The sequence below is a fragment of the Lynx canadensis genome, chromosome F1 (assembly GCF_007474595.2).
Source record: "Lynx canadensis isolate LIC74 chromosome F1, mLynCan4.pri.v2, whole genome shotgun sequence".
Classification (NCBI taxonomy): domain Eukaryota; kingdom Metazoa; phylum Chordata; class Mammalia; order Carnivora; family Felidae; genus Lynx; species Lynx canadensis.
Window position 1 is genome coordinate 41,804,527 of NC_044319.2, and position 17,179 is coordinate 41,821,705.

The following is a 17,179-nucleotide window of genomic DNA, read 5'->3' on the forward strand; positions in this document are numbered from 1 at the left end:
CTCAGCCAGTTAAGCATCCAACTCTTGGTTTTGGCTCAGGTCACAATCTCAGGTTCCTGAGTTTGGGCTCAGGACACGATCTCACGTTTCTTGAGTTCAAGCCCCGTGTCGGGCTCTGCGTTGGCAGTGTGGAGCCTGCTTGGGATTCTCTCTCTCTCTCTCTCTCTCTCTCTCTCAAAATAAATAAAGCAACTTAAAGAAAAGAAAAAAGACTGCTTGCCTAGATCAGGACGTTTTTTAAAAATATAGTTGACACACAATGTCACATTAGTTTCATCCAACAGGTTTATACCAGAACACTTATTTTTCATTTTACTCCTTTATTTTGAATGGGTCGTGCCTTCAAAAAGCCCCAAACTCACACACGACAAAAGCGTATTCGATGAAGTCTTCCTCCCATTCTCGCTCTTGATAAGCTGCAGTTACTCTTCCCAGAAATAACCCCCGTTGTCTGGAATATTCTTTCCCCTATCTTTTTCAAAAAAACGACAGGATCTTACACACATTGCCCCGTGCTTGCCTTTTCTTCTGAACACTGTGTTCTGGGAAGTATTCCATATCCATACATCAAGCGTTCGTCATTTCTCTCGAAGACTGCACAGAGTATTGTATGGTCTACCCACCCATGTAACCAGTCCCCCGTGATGGGCATTTGGGTTGTTTCCGATCTTTTGCTGTGTGAAAAGGTTGTTGCTGCCAGAAACTGCGTAGGTAATGTCACTGTGCCCATTTGCAAGGACACCTGTGGGATAAATTCGTAGAGGTGAAGTCGCCGAGGAAGGAAGGGTCTGGAATTCAACGTTAGCAGCGGGAAGCAGAATAGATTGGTGAACAGTATATGGATACCCTTTACCCTTCACCCTGGCTCTGTCACTTACCGGCCGTGTGACTTCCAGCAAGGATAACGGAACCTCACTACCCCCTTGGTTTTCCAGTCTGTTAAAGTGTTGGCTTCCTTGCAGGGTAGCTGTGAGGGTTCAAGTGAAAGAGACAATGTAAGCAAGACGCCAGGCACAAAGCCTGGCTCATGGAGGTACCGAGGAGACAGAGCAATGACCATTTCCCCTGCTCCCCGGGCCTGGGAAGGAACTTCCCGCACTGACCGGCCCTCTTGCCCTGCCCATTCCTCCCCTGTCCCATGCACTGTGCTCCCAGTGACTCCTTACACCATCTGCCCGACACCCCGGTTCTTCGTGGAGTTCACTGTGTCTCTTGCCCACCAGGTAATAGGCTTCTAGAAAACACAGACCCTCTTAATCACTTCTGAAACACCCTCAGGCTTGGTAGAGGCTTGGTAAAGGTTTGCTGAATTGAAATCAGCTCTGGAATGTGTCCCTCACAGCTCAACCTTCCCCAATCTGGGTACTTCAGCAGAGAGAGACAAGGGTCACCTGCAGCCAGCACGCTGAAGAGGCGGCCGGCCTCCGTCGCAGGCTCACAGAGACTGGGTAATCGGGAAAGGTTTCTGTGCCATATTTAAAATCCCCAGCCTCTGCACCCCCATCTCCCACAAACCACCCACACACCCAGAGCCTGGTATAAAGCATTCAGATATTCTACCTCTGGGGAAGGTGGTGAAGAATACTCCCTGGCCCCTGTTCAGCCCCTCCCTCATGTGTCCCCGGTTTGGACTGCGCACAATCAGGGAGATGATCATCGCTAGGGACCGTTGCCCAGAGAGCGTAGGGAGGTGGGAGGAAATCATTTTGATTTCTCTCTGGGAGCATAAATGCTTTTTTAATTGCTGTCAAAGGCAGCTCCTCGGGAATGTATTATTGATAGCGATTGAAATGAAAGCAGCAATCTCTGCTTTGCTGGGGAGGTGGCCCTCCCTCCCCCACTCCACCTTCCCCTGCTAGACTTGGGGCCCGAGGCGCCCACCCCTCTCCCCACTCCCCACTCCCCAAATCTCTCCTCTCACCTGCCTTTCCTTCTTTTGGTTCTTTTCCTGTGCCCCTGCCTGGCTTCTGTTCCTTAGGAGGGCTCCTCTCTGGCCTGCTGCCTGTAGCTCTTGTCACCGTCACTTTCTGCCTCTTCCATTAATGCCTGTCCCTCTGGCTGTCCATCACCCCCTCTTACTTTTCCTTAGCTAGCCGCCCCCCCCCCTTCTAAATTCCCACCCTGTATTCTCTCTCCAACCAAGAGAGGGTGGCATTTCCTGACCGCCCCCACCCCTTCCTGGGATAGGGCGCTCTTTATCCCATCTTCCTCTTGTACCCAGACTTCTACCCGTTTCCCGAATCCCCCCAGCCTGCAATTCTTGGTTCGTGCCAGTTGGTCGGGTGAGTTTCCATCTGTGTGGGGGCCAGCACCAGCAGAGCCCAGAGGAGCTGTCCCTGAGGACTCTGGGTCCCCCAAGCTCCTTCCTGCACGCAAGCAGTCAGCTCACTTGCCATCGGAGGGCTTCACCTCTCTCCTCTGACTGGAAGCTGCCCGGGGGGGGGGGGGGGGGGGGGGGGGGGGCTCCCGTGTGGGCTGGGCGGAGGCCTCCTGTGCCTTTAAGAAAGCACAAGCCTCCGGGCACCACCAGCTCCTCCCCCACCCCTTCCCCAGTGGGGGAGGGGAGCCAAGCTGGATATACCTGCAGTGCCCCCTCCAGACAGCTCATAAATAATGGCTGATCTTCCCGCGGGGGACAGGAACTGTTCCGCTCTCGTGGAGCCTGGGAGAAGGGTGACAAGGCTCGTTTATCTATCTCCTCCTGTGCTCTCCTGCTGGCGCGAGCACGCGCCTCTTGCCTCTTTCCCCCTCTTCCCTTACCCCTTTCTGCCTCCCAGAATCTGTGAGAAGGGACTGGCATGAGGAAGAGGGGCGAGTTTGTTGCCTGCTTCCCCTGAGGCTTTCAATATGCCTGCCCCACACCACCGCCCCGAAATGTTTACTGAGCAGCTACTAAGCGCTGCATACTTAGAGCAGCAAATCCTGCCCACACTTCCCCCCCCCCACACACACACACCCCAAATCCACCTTTTGCCCCAGGGAGCCAGGGGCCCTGATCAGAGCCTCACTCCACATCCCAAGGGGTCAGAGCGATAGACTCCAAAGGACTTGATGGGAAAGCAAACCTAGTTGCATCTGATGTGAGCATGGTTTGGGGCTTTAGACCAAAGTGCAGTGAGTTTCCCAAACCTCTCTGATAGCCCCCCAGTTCCTGCCTCCGCAACCCTGTGCTGGGGCTTCAGCACCCCCACCGCCACCCCCCCCACCCCCCACTCACACTGCCAGCCTGGTCTGGTTCTGCTCGGCTGGGTCAGACCCTCCTGATTGGGTTCCAAGTCAGCGCTTCAACCTGCCTGTTACCCCCACGGCCAAGGCCAGGCGGGTGTTGGGAGCCGGGAAGCAGATTTCTCCCCAGAGTCTCTGAGGCTGCACCCTCTCGCTCAACCGTGCTGGAAACCCACTCAGAGGGCACCAGCCACCTCCATTACCAGGAAGTGCTCCCCCCACCTACCCAAGGCCACCGGCAGACCCGAGGGACCCTAAGCTGCCTGAAGTGCTGCCCTGGGGTTCAGCTAATGGCAGGCCTGGCTCCGGATGAGGATGTGGGGAAGCGGCAGGCAGGGATGCAGAGAGGCGGCTGCCTCTGTTCTAATCGCTGCAGCAGGTAAGCAGTCCCCCAGGGTTGGTTGGGGTATGTGGGCCGGGCGCCAGCCTGGAGCCCCCCCGTGTGTCACCCTGTGCACCACCACCCCCAAGCCACCCCCCACGCTCACGCCTTTCACCCAAACAGAGCTGGGGAGGTCTCCATCTCCTTCCCTGCAACTCCTGCATGCACCTCTTCCTCCCCACCTCTTCAACTTCTGTTCCACCTTCCCTTCTCTTTCTTTGTCTCTCCCTAAGTGATCGCTGCCTCCTTTCTTTCTCCCTCCACCCTTCCCTTCCCACTCTCCTCCATGCTCTCTCCCTCCCTCTCCTGAGTCCCTCCCCACCCCGCCAACCCACCCCACCTTCCCTCCTACCACTATATTTAGCTCAGAGCCAGGGGGTTGGAAAGGCACACTGGGCTGGCAGCTAGTCTTGAAGGGTCTGTCAGTGTTTCCATGAAGAGGCCCAGCTGGGATGAGTTTATAACTGAGCTGTTTCTTTTTCCAGCATCAGGCCCCCGGGTGGGGGGGCGGGGGGGGGCGGGGCAGGGAATGGAGGCAGGGAGGGAACCTCCAAGTACTGGGGTGCTCTCCCCAGAGGTGGGCCAGCTCATCAAGGGAGAAAGGAAGTGCAGATTCATTTACAGAGTGGATCTGTGCTCAGGCTCCAGCACAGGTTAGGATTCTGTCCTAGGTTAGGACCTTGGGGAGACTGAGGACAGAGCCCTTCCTAACAAAAGGTGGACCAAAGAGTTGTTCTCCTAATGTGACCTGAGGAACCTCATTTTTTTTTAATGTTTATTTATTTTTGAGAGAGAGAGAGAGAACACAAGCAGAGGGAGGACAGAGAGAGGAGACACAGCAGGCTCTAGGCTCTGAGCTGTCAGCACAGTGCCCAACGCAGGGCTCAAACCCATCAACTGTGAGATCATGACCTGAGCCGAAGTTGGACACTTAACCGACTGAGCCACCCAGGTGCCCCGATCTGAGGAACTTTAAAAGACACCTTTCCCCACAGTATGACACCAGCGTGCTATGGACTCTGAAATCCCCCCACTACAGCCATTTCTTTTCTGTGACACCAACACATTTAGAAGATCTGTAAAAATCCTATCGATATCTGAGGGACACTTTCCCGCTAACTACGTGGTTTGAACACACCCCTGCTTTTGATCCTCACAATTACAAGATCAGGAGAGAGAGCTAATACGGTGACATAGGACATAGCTTGCTTGAGGACGCCCAGTTTAGTATGCGCTAAAGCTTGAACTTGAACACAGGTCTGTCATCTCTAACTGTTGTGTTCTCTCTGCTGCAGTGAGTGCCCGCCCCCCACAGGCTATCAACCACCAGGAAGCACAACCAGAAGGTCAGAGCCCCCTCTCCCCGCCCCCCTGCAGCGGGATCAGACAGAGACCTGGATACAATTCGGTTCTACCACTCAATGCTGAGCCCCCTTGGATTGTTCCCTTCACTCGTGTGAGTCCCACAGACGACTCACGTGAGAATCGAAGGAGATCGTGTTCTAAATGCTTGGCACATATTAGGCATTCAAGAAGGCAGACGGTATCCCTGGTAGGTTAACGTAGGGCATGGATCCCCAAAGGCAGAAGACATGGGACAGCCACATTTCAAGGGGGAGCATAACAGGGTCCACCAGGTGTGGAGTATAGCGGGGTAGGTGAGCGGCGGCCTGGTTCTCATACAGCAGGTGCACAAGAGCAGCAGAGTGGAGGCGGCTCAGATGCCAACTGCTGTCTCGTCCCTGGTGTGGCCCCAAAACCTGCGGCGTATAAACAACATTCACGTCCATCTGTTCATTTGCTCCTAAGGGTGGGAGGATGGCTTGGAAGGATGGACAGGGTCACAATTATAATCCCCATTTTACAGGTGTGGAAACTAAGATCTAGAAAGGGGAAATAATCTGCTCAAGATCACAGCGAATTATTTCACCCACTCCTTCATCAGATATCTAGTGAGTGCCTACGATCTACAGATGCTGTGTTATACCTTGGGCAGACCCAGAACACAGGGTGGGAATACCCAGTCCTCTGAGTTCTCTATGCCAAGACCCCCCTGTGGCCTGTGGGCCAGACTTACTGGTTCAAGTGGTGAGAAGTGGTGGACCAAGACACAGCCTGATGTGGACCATCTCCAGCCCTTTGGCCTTACCTCTCACCAGCTTCACGGGGCTCCCGCTGCCATGTTTCTCTGAAAGGTGGGCAAAGAAGAAGCAGAGTAAAGGGAACCCAAGTCAGTAGACTTCTTGGTCTCTTGGGCCCTTCTAGGTTCTTTACTTTTCTAAACCCAACCACAAAAGCCGTATCTACCCCCCTGTGGGAGGATGGCTGTTCCCCCGGGCTTGGGACCCAGGAGTCCTGACTCTTCATCCAAAGCAGGGCTTGAGAGACTTCAAGCCAACCAGGGGACAGGTGGGAAGAGACATTCCATTCCATCCATTCCTCAACCCTCTGGGACAAAGGAAGTTACTTCCCAGCTTCTTAAGCTACACCTATGGTTTCCTCTTGGGCTGGGATGGCCATTTGTAATGAGATCATGGGATGGCCATCAATGGCCATCAATGAGATAATGATGCGTTAAAGGGCAGGGGAGGAGAGAGTTGTCAACGGGACCATGGGATAGGGAGGGTGTTACCTGAGCAGATGCGCAGTTCCCCCATCCGGGCATCCACGCAAACACTCTCTCACTCCGCACTACAAGACAGCTGTTGACATTCATTTCCTGTTCCTCTTGCTTCTTTCCTCACAAGATGCGTGGGTGGGAAGCAAGGAGACTTTCCAGAAGTCACCTCATCCCTCCATCTCCCTCTAGGAAGAACCACACTCACTCCTCAGGCGGAGAAACCGATTCCTGCAAGTAGCTCACGCCTGGAGTGAACAGTCTTTAATGTCGAGAAGCTTTTACTATGTTTAATCCGAAGGCCCCGCGGCATCAGCTAAGCTGTGTCTGCCACCCTCCCCCCCCTCCGCTGACCCCTTTCTCTCTCCTCTTTGCTGTTCTGTTTTCCATTTGCTTCCTTATTCCCATGGCTCCTGGGAAGAGGCGAGGGCTTGGAGTCCGAAAACCTCATTCTGAATCCCAGCTCTGTCGCTCACAGAGGAACGGGCACCGCCTTAGATTCTTCGAGCCTCAGTTTCTCCATCTGCAAAGGGAACATAATAATACCCAGTTGCTGTGAGGGTCAAATGCAATCATGGGCCGGAAGCTGTTTTGTGAACGGTAAACTACCATGCTTGAGGGAAGGCTGGTCATTAATTCCCCTTGTTTCTCGGGCACCAAAGAGAGGAGAGCTGGGGCAAGCGACGGGACTCCAGGTCAAAGACGGAGACTGCGCATCTGAACGCCAGCCCTGCCCTCTGGCTCTCCAGGCCACCGTGGGAAAGCCGTGGGGCCTCTGAGCCTTGGTTTCCCCATCAGTAAGGAAAGAGTCATTAGGCGCATCTCCTTCCTCCAGCTGAGGAGAGGAGTTTGCTCGTAAATGACGGTTGCTCACTCTCTCTTTTAGAGACGCTGTGAGCTCACCACCGCCAATTACGGTTTATTGAGCACACATGACTCCGTCTTCCGCGCTGGATAAACAGACCTTTCAAAGGCGTAGGCCTTGCCCAGGAAGGGCTCCCAACCAGCCCTGCCAGGGGGCAGAGCAAGGCATCATCTCTGTGCTCCTCTGCTCCCGGATGAACTCACCTGAGCAGAAGCGACACCTGGGTGTCACCCGTGGCACCGGCCACCAACAGCCAGCGGGACCCCAAATAAGCAGAGAGAAGGAAGGGTGTCCTCCTCACATCTGGGACGACTCGGCTGCCAGGAGCTCGGTGTCCCTTGCAACTGTCCCTCATTTCTGCTCCTGCCACCCCCCTGGAGGGGCTTCAGGGTGGTACTGTTGAAGTAACCTCCAAACTCGTCCCCACAGCTCTGGCCTTGCCTCTCTCCCCCCCAAGCCCACCCGCTGCTGTCAGATGAATCTTCGAAAACCCTCCTTTGGCATCTCAGTTTCCTGCTTGGCACCGTCGGTCATTCCCCGGCGTCTAATGTATACAGTTCAAGGGCGACGCAGTGTGACACAAGGGTTAAAACCACTTCGGGATCAAGAGAAGCCTGGCTCTGCCCTCGATGGGTAGGTTGCTCCAACCTCTGTCTATCTCCTCAAGGGCAAAATGAGGCCAAGAGCACTGCTGTTCTGCTGTGATAAAACCTTACAATGTGTGGAGGCACCGTGCCCTAGGTCAGAGAAGTTATTCGGTACAGGGGCGCCTGGGGGGCTCGGTCAGTTACGTGTCTGACTCACTTTCGGCTCAGGTCATGATCTCACAGTTCGTGGGATTGAGTTTGGGATTTTTTCTCCCTCCCTCTCTCTCTCTCTGTCCCTCCCCTGCTCACACGCTCTCTCTCTCTCTCTCTCTCAAAACAAATAAAGAAACTTAAAATAAAAAAAGAAGGGGCACCTGGGTGGCTCAGTCTGGAGTCCTGAGACTCCGGCTCAGGTCACGATCTCGCGGTCCGTGCGTTCAAGCCCCGCGTCGGGCTCTGTGCGGACAGCTCGGAGCCTGGAGCCTGCTTCGGATTCTGTGTCTCCCTGTCTCGCTGCCCCTAACCCACTCGCATTCTGTCTCTGTCTCTCTCAAAAAGAAATAAATATTTTTAAAAATTAAAAAAAAAAAAAGTTATTCAGTCTACGTTAGCCTCCTTCAGCTTTCCTTGCTATGACTTCCCTCCACATCTTCCCCGGCAAGGGACACAGTGTGCTCCTACCTGCACACTCACCCTGGGGATTCTGGGAGACTGACACTGACAACCAAGGCGTCATATTCTTAAGGGCTAGGAGGACTGGAGAAGAAGGTAAAGGGCTTTGGGATGATTATCAGGCTGCTGACATACCAGGCTTAAGGCTTCAAATGGAAAGATGCAAGTCTACCCCAAGTACTGTGAGCGTCGGAGGCTCCAGGCAGGCAGGAAACTCACCCTGAGATAAGAACACTGGTCCTTGATATATAAGAAAGACTCCTCGGATAACCGAGCATGTCATTTAAATGGCCTTGGCACAGCTCCTGGGGAACCCGGTCCAAATTCTTTCAAAGAAGACTATAATAATAATAATAAAACAGCACCATTGGCCGCAGAGCTCCAGCCCGGCAGCCAGGAGCCCGAGGAGCACAGGGACAAGGGGCCAGTGGGCACAGCACAAGCACAAGCAGCAGCGTGAAGATGACTTCATTTACCGAGTTATCAAAAACCACAATGTCTGCCAAGCAAGAGTGTGAGTCACCAGGACCCACAGGAAAGAGGGCCCAGTGACAGTGTGGGGTGGGGTGGGCACCAAGTATTTCGAATCCTGGCCCAGTTCTGAGACCTTACACTCTCTGAGGCTCAGTTTCTTTATCTTCAAAAATGGGGATGATCTAAACGCTGACTGCATCGCCTTGTTTGGGAATTAAATGAGTTCATCTGTGTAGAGGGGTTTAGCAATACACATGACTTATTTTGATAGCCGAGTTCTTGATTTACCCAAAGTTGGCGGGGGGGGGGGGGGGGGGGGGAAGGAAGGGCCCCGTTCTTTCTTCGTCTTCCACTGCCCCTGGCAAGAGCCCTTGGCTTCGATTAGACTGACCTCAACTCTGACACTCTTTGGAGGGGAGATCCCCCAAAGCTCTGGCCTTCCTGCCTCGGTTTCGGCCATCCCCTGGGAGGCCAGATGACCGAGTCCAGACTTTCGAAAGAGTCAGGGCCTGCATCAACCCTGACACCACAGCCTTCCATAACTCTTCCTGTGGCTACGACAAAGCTAGGCACACACCTAACACTAATGCTGTTTTGAATGAGTGAATGAGCTGAGCTTAGAGCATTAGGTTGCTGAGATCAGTGTGTGGGGTTCAAGCTATCAGTGGCTCTCAGAGTCCAGGCCACCCTTGCTGCTCTGTGCTGCTGGTCAATCAGGGATGGATGAGTGAGTGTGCATGGGCCTCCCACCACACAGCCGGAACAAAGGCATGTGCCCTGCAGAGGGGTCCAGAGCCTTTCCCCCGTTCACCTTACTGCATTCTGCGATAGTGATCTAGTTCAGAGTGACGGGGGCCACGTAGGAAAAGAAATAACCAGATAGAACCAGACTGAGACGGCAACAGAGGTGCTGCTGTAGGGGGTAGGCTGGGGAAAACTTCAGACAGGCTATGAATACAGTCCAAGCGAACACGTTTCCCTGTGCTAACATGAAAGGAGTTGGTGCCGGGGATCTAATCAGCTTAATAGGGCATAGCAGACAGACAGCCAATTGTCTGGAGCCTATGAGAAGTGGTGGCCACTGGGAGAACAGTTCGAATGCAGAAGGAGCCCAGCCAAGGGGGCATCCAGCCTTGGGGAGGCACTGTGGACTGGGCCAGAACGAAGCGAAAGACTGAAAAAGCACTGGTCCCCTGTCGGATTGGAAGGGGCTCTAAGAGGGGACACAGGAGCCTGGCAGGCGGGGCTGCCTCATTAATCCTAGGTTGGAACATTCTTCAGCTTGCCTCCCTCAGGCATTTGCTAGTTGGGATAGGATGTTCTTCCTCTCATCTAAGCACAGAATCTCCACATGAAGAAGAGGAGGCCAGAGGGGAAGAATACTGTGGAGGTAATTAATACAAGTCCTGCTTCTCCCAGTGGTAATTCAAAAACTGGGGCTGGCCAGAAGCCAAGATGGGTGCAGGTGCCAGGGAAGAGAGGGAGGGAGCAAACAGGAGTGACTGGCACATTGTCCTCTTGGCTTCATGCATTATAGCAATATCTTACCTGACGGGTAGAGAAATCTGTGACCTAAGATGTGGCCTTGAGATTTGATGACAACACCGGCTGAAGTCCCTTTGCGCTTGTGGGTAAAATCTCCCCCCGCTGATTCTCTGAACGGGAGGAGCCTTGGATTGAAAAGGAGGGGAGCAAGGCCTCCAGGTGTCCCAGGGTCTCGAGGCAAGGAAGATAGTTGTTCGGTCTTGGGAATGAGAAGGTACAGGGTGGACAACTTCTCAGGAGGATGTACGATTGTCTACTGACCAACTGCCACTCCCCTACCTAACCCTGGTAACCTAACATCCTTAGGGCTGTTCCTGGGATTCAATGCAGGGTGGGGTCACCTCAAAAGGAGGGCTCCTAAGGCACGCTGCTTTGCCTCTGAATCCCCATGGCCTTGCCTGTCCTATCAGGACAATACTGCCTGAAGGCTTGGCCTTCCTCCATCATTGACACATTCCACCATGCTTTTCCTGACGAAATCAGGTTAAACCAAACTCCAGGGACAACTCAGAAGGGGCAAGGAAGTAAAAAATGGTCAGTGTATAACAGGAGAGGTGGGGAGGAGGAGAAATTCACTCTTGTTCCCTGGGACTAGTGGAAAGAAACAATATACATATTTTAATGAGTATGGGTCTCAAGTCCAAAATTAGTCAGGATTTTTTTTTTCATTGCAATGAAAAGAAACACAACTGTCCCCGGCTTGAGCTAAATCTGTGAATATATCAGGCTGGCTTCATACAGAGCTCTCAGCGTGGTCAAGACCGATTTCTTTCCAACTTATAGTTAGACTTTCATCTACATTGGCTCCACTTTCCGGCAGACAGTGGCAAGGTGGTCCCAGGAACCCCAGGTGTTAACCTTACTAGCTTTCATTCTACTGGAAGGAATTTTGACCAAAGTCCCAGATTTGAGTCTTACTGCCCAGTTCGGGTTTACATCCCCACTCCTAGAGTCAGGTGTGGGATCATCTGCTCCCACACTACAAGATCGGAGGGTGGAGGGGCAGTAGTTTTTCAAATAAAAGTCAAAGTGCTGTTACCAGAAGCAGACAAAGCAAAAAATATCCACCTCTGACCCCATCTTGGATCCGTGAGTTAAGCTTCCTGATAGGAGGACAGCAAATTAACCACGTAAATATGCGGCAGGGTTAGGGGAAGCATTTAAGCAGGTACGTGACATGAGGAATTTCTACCATACTGCCATAATCCCCCAAGAGCTAAAGGCAGTCTTATCCACCTTTGTCCTCAGTCTCAAAATACAGTCTTAAAACATGAGGTCAGACCATTTGACTTGAACTGCCTCCAAGGCATTTAGGAAAACGGAGTTCAAGAAAAGTGAAGAATGTTTAGCAAAAATGTCATTTTTCCTTGGTGTCTACAAGAGGCAGAAACGACTCGGAAAATCCCAGTTTCCCTAAGTCAGGGAAGCTGTTTAGTTAGCTCACAGGTTGAGTCCATCCTCTGTATTAAGAGAGGGAAAGTGGACATAGGGAGTAGGGATGGAAAAAAGGGGGAGGTCCAGGAGCCATGAACTCTAGGTTTTGGAAGAGAAAATACAGGCTCTAGAGTGAGGAAACTAGGTTTGAAACCTAGTAGTGCTATTTTCTAGCTATGTGACCTTGGGTAGGTTACTAAGCCTCTCTGACCTTCTGTTTCCTCTTCTATAAAATGAGGATAATGATACTAATCCCTCCAATTGTCATAGCTCAAATACAACAGCATAACTAAAACCTTTATCATAGTATCTGGAACTTCAGAAAGTATACTATCAACGATAAGTAGAGACTCCACCCAAGATTTCCTATTTCAAAGGTTTTTTTTTTTTTTTAAGATTTTGACATTTGTTTTGCCTCAGGCAGCCTCAGAAACAGATGAGGGAAGAGGCTGAGTTCTTAGAGGGAGAGACATTGACCCTACTCTTCACTTTCTTGCTTAGTACCTTAGTATCTCCCAATGGCATCAGAGACCCACGGCGTTGTCCCCAGGCTTGGTTAAACCCAGGATTAGCTCAGGTCAGGCAGATGGCATGTCGTTCCTTCTTAAAAACCTCCAGGTAATGGATTTCTTGGCTTCCTTGTCTCTGGAACTCCACTAGGTAGGATGTTCTTCCTTGTGACGAACTCCAAAACCTCCAGCATCAACCACAGTTTACATCTACTCATGAAGTCGTTCAACTGTTGATTCGTTCTTGCTCTCATAATTATTGGGCACCTGTTATGCCAGGTACCATGCTAGCTACCGGAAATACAAAATTGAGTAGGATGCTCTTGCCCTCAAAGGGCCTGGAGTCTAGAAGGAAGGAGCACGTCCATGGAGAGTCATTGTAGTACACAGTAAGCACCTTAACAGAGGTCAGCTCTGAACACTTGGGAAACCCAAGGGGCATCTAACCTCGGTTTGGGAGAGGGAACTCAGGGAAGGCTCCTTGGAGGAGGTGACACTCGAGCTGAGTCTCAAGGGACTGCTGAGCAAACAGATCGGAGCAACAGTTATTTTGCAACCATTGTTTCTCAGCCTTTATCACATAAGAAGCCAAACGTTGGTTATTGTTGAGCTGATTGTCACATGGAGAGGATATCGCATCGACCGCACGGGGGTAATTACCCAGCAGAAGTTATGGTCCGATGCCTGTGATTCCAGGGTGATGACAGATTGGGCACTAAGACCTCTTGTGGTGAACGATGTCCTACAGTCCTGAAAGCGGGATGCACTACAGAGGTTGAGGCAGACTCCATCTTCAGTGGAAAGTGTGGGCATGGAAGCCGGGTCCTCACAGAGATGGGGAGGGGCGGCTTGCTGGGGTGGAGCGTGGAATCACCTTTTTCTCCTGATCCAGAATCAGCTACGGTGTGGATGGTAACAAAGGCCATCTTGCCTAGAACACGGAAGGGAAGAACCAGATGACCTCTAGAGGTCCCTTCTTATCAGGGGAGAGGATCCTTTGAGAATCTGGCTATTTCTAACTTACCCCAAGGATCTTGGCTCAAGGTGCTGCTGTTCTCCTTCCCCTCCAATTAACCAGCCAGATTTTACACCACAATAGGAAAGGCATCCGGGCTCCCGGGCTGAAGATGTGGGGAGCCCGCAGAAGCCTTCAGAGGTTGACCACTTTGCAAAAGGCCACTCAGCAAACCATAAAGAGAACGCTGGCCGGGCACCTGGGTGGCTCAGTCGGTTAAGCGTCCGACATCGGCTCAGGTCACAAACTCGCGGCCTGTGAGTTCAAGCCCCGCGTCGGGCTCTGTGCTGACAGCTCAGAGCCTGGAACCTGCTTCGGGGTCTGTGTCTCCCTCTCTCTCTGCCCCTCCCCCTCTGGCGCTCTGTCTCTGAAAAATAAATAAATATTAAACTAAAAAAAAAAAAAAAAAAAGAATGCTGGCCACTAGCATCGGTCAGAGAAGCTACACTCCTCCATTCAACGCAAAAAGCAACAGCTTTTCTTGCCTACACACTTTCGCCCCGCCCCAAACACCAAATCCCAGAAAAAAACTGAGAAGATAAATGAAGCCAGATTGCAACAACCAGTTGAAACAATCCCTCTTAACCTCCCCTTGGCTATTGCGGGTCCCCTTCCCCCATCATCCACACCCTGACTTCCAGTCAAGGAAGGTGCCTCTAAGGTAGAACCCCTGGCCGCAGCTGTCAGTGTGGAGCGAGGTGCTGGGGGAGACTCAGCAAAAGTCCCCAAGTGTCCCACATCTCAGTTACTGTCCTCTTTCTGCTTCTGGTGGGTGCCTGTCAGAATTTTTGATAAGAAGGGCTCCGGTTAGACCTTCTGAAGAATCTGCTGCTCCTTACAGATAAAAGCAGGAGTGTGTAACCGAAGAAGGCAGCAGCCTTCCCAGGGGGATTTTAAAGAAGAGAGTTCTCTACCTGTTGAGTCATACGCCACTCTGCTTTGAGACAGACAGAGTGACTTCCCCGGAGCAGAGGGCGCCAACTTCTCCAGAGGGAAGGGTTCTCAGGACCCGTCCCTTCACATTTGGGTCTGCCCCTCCATCCCCCCCCCCCCGCTCTCCTCTCTTCACCCCTTCCTACTTCCCAGGTTAAATACAGAAAATAATTATCCCCTTCTCTCCTCCTTCTTCCTCTGCTAAGAGCCTTTGCAGGGGGCGGGGACGGTTCTGCCATCCTCAGTTCCTGCCTTCTGGAAGCTGTTAAACTGAGAAGGACACACAGAGGAGCCAGACATTTAAAATCTCTCCTCCCTGCTCCTGCCTCTGGGTTGGGCCTGGATACCGCCCCCTCTCTTTGTCTTTTCTTTCTTTTCAAGTAGCACGGAGGGGTGAGGCAGAGGCAGAGTGAAGGGAGCTGGCCCCTGGCTTTGTGACTTACTGGTCATCAGGCCTTTCTGGGCGTCATTTCCCACGAAATCAGTGTAAGACACCGGCCTCTTAGGGTGGCCAGAGTAAAAGGAGATAATGCAAGAGAAGTGGCTTACCCATTGTTTGGCACATAATAGAGATCAATAAATGGTAGTTGAATGAATGACTGAAAGGTAAGTGCCCAACTCAAGCACTTGCCCGGGCCCCAGTGGGAAGCCTCGGTTCTAGGAGTCTCGAACATGGGGGTGGGGGGGGGCGGCTAAGGAGCTGCTTAAATAATGGGAGAGACCGAAAATGCTAGATGCCAGGGGAAAGGGCCCTCACCTGTGCCACAAAGCAAATTCCACTCTAGGTTTCTGTAAGGGCCCACCTCCCGCGGTCTTCGCTGGGTGAGAAGGTGAGGGAAGGGGAATTTCTGGAATCCAGAATCCAGTCTCAGCTTGAGAATAAACCAGAAGGGCTAGAATTCAATTCCTGGAATGGAGGCAGATGCCACTGATGTCTCTTCTTCCCCGCAGCCCCTCCCAGCAAGGCTGCTCCCACAGGTCTCCCCAACCCCCTCCCGGTCTATGGATCCTGCAGCCTGAGGAATCGGCCTGAGTTTCCGTAGGGTGAGGTCTCCCCAACCCCCTCCCGGTCTATGGATCCTGCAGCCTGAGGAATCGGCCTGAGTTTCCGTAGGGTGAGAAAGCCCATCAGCTCAAAGTAGGGGAGAAGAGCCCTGGGCCAGCCACCAGAGGACCTCTGTTCTGTTCCTTCCAAATGAATTGTGTGATCCCTTGCCGGACACTAATTTGCTGTACATGGAAACAAATGAGAGACACAGATTTCGTTAGAAAGACAAATCACGAACCAAACTTGAGTTTCAAAAAAAACAACAACAAAAACCTGGTTACTGAGTTCAAGGCGAAATTAAAACCAAACCCCTGCAGCTTCCGAACCAACTGAACCAGAACAGAACTGGAACCACATATCATCAAAGGCCCTGCATTCAAAAGATGCTCCTGGACCTCACCTCCGTGGACTCTGGCTTTCCCACATCGGATTCTGCACTCGTTCATTTCCCAGGAGCATATGGTCCAACAGACAGGTTTTCCCTCTGCAAACACACTCCGACTGCCCAGCTCGAGTGCCTTCGCCGTCATCAACACTGCTCTGCCCGAGATCGCAGAGTAAAATGGAGCTCTTAGCACCCCCACCAAACCTCGTTATTGCCAGAATCAGAGCACGAAACCGTCAACACAACAAAACACCAAAACCCCAACCAACAAAAGTCGAGCCACAAAGACCTCTGTGGTGCCAGAGATCTGCGATCGTCTGAGTCCAGCTCCTCTAAGCCAGCAAAGAAAGAGGGCTGTGATTTAATTCTGCATCACCCCCTTGCAGATTCAGACACCCCGCTTTCTAATGAGCTCAGCAAAGGCTGTCCCATCCAGTCCTCTCCCCAGGAATTGCAGGAAGTGGGAAAAATGAAATTGCTGCTTGTCAAGAGTAGATGACCACCCACACCCAGCAAGGGGGTGAGCTGGGAGCCAGGCCTCCCGTGGAGGACCCAGCAAGGTTCCTGCAGTGGAAAAATGGGCCGGCTTGCTACTGAGACAGCTGCTGAGATTTGCTCCTCTCTCATAAAAATACAGCCGGAACTGTCCATCCTTTGTCTCCCTCGGACCCTCCCAGCTGAAGTCACCATTGCCTTCCAGGGGCAGAGTCCTCCCTATCTGGTTCCAGAAGCAACCCTCACCACAGACCTGAGAGTTAGCTGTTTGATTACACTGTGTTGGGAGATGAACCTTGGCTGTCTTCGTACCTAGCTGCAGCCTCCTTTTATCTCCTGTCATCTTGGCCCAGGCCGATATTATGGCCTTCTGTCTTGATATATCTGCCTGGCCCTCTTACTCCCAGTCCCTAAAGGGGCACCTTTGTCCCCAAGCCTTTAGGCCCAACCTGGAGCTTCATTAGTTTCCCAAGCTCTGTCTTCCCGGATCCGGTTTCCTCCCCTTGCCCTGGGTTATGTATGACAAGGACTAAGGGCATGGGACAGATACTGCCTGCCTTCAGCTATCACCAGTCTCCTCTGCAGGGGAGTGGGAAGAGAGACACTGAGAAGAATTTCAAAGTCCAGCTGGAGCCCCACCAACTGTAAGAAGCTATCCCCCAAAGGCTCCCAGCCCATCTTCAGCTTCTCCACTAGACTTTCTATGGATTTTTCACCTAGATCCAACTTTTAGACATGATCACACAGTGTTTTGTTGTTATCTATTTTATGTGTTTCCACAACTTGATCAGATGCTTCTAGAACACAGGGACAGTGTCATATAGAACTATGTTATATGAAACTGCCCAGAATTGCCCTGGGCATGGACCATCCCTGCCTGCCACCTAGGTTTCCAATCTACCTTCCACACTGTTGCCACAGCGAGCAGGCTCGATGCAGACCTGGAGAGGCCACTCAGGGCCCTCAGGAGTCCAGCCCCAGCCGGTCTCGCCA

At 52.2% G+C, this 17,179-nt stretch overlaps 1 long non-coding RNA gene across 1 annotated transcript; it reads right to left on the minus strand.

Annotated features, from left to right (window-relative positions):
* Positions 1 to 329: 329 nt before the first annotated feature.
* On the minus strand, positions 330 to 2,154 carry LOC115505469. Its single transcript, XR_003966038.1, has 3 exons — positions 1,922 to 2,154; positions 879 to 967; positions 330 to 742 (listed from the first exon to the last, which is right to left on the minus strand). It is a non-coding gene; the product is annotated as an uncharacterized LOC115505469 (long non-coding RNA).
* Positions 2,155 to 17,179: the final 15,025 nt, after the last annotated feature.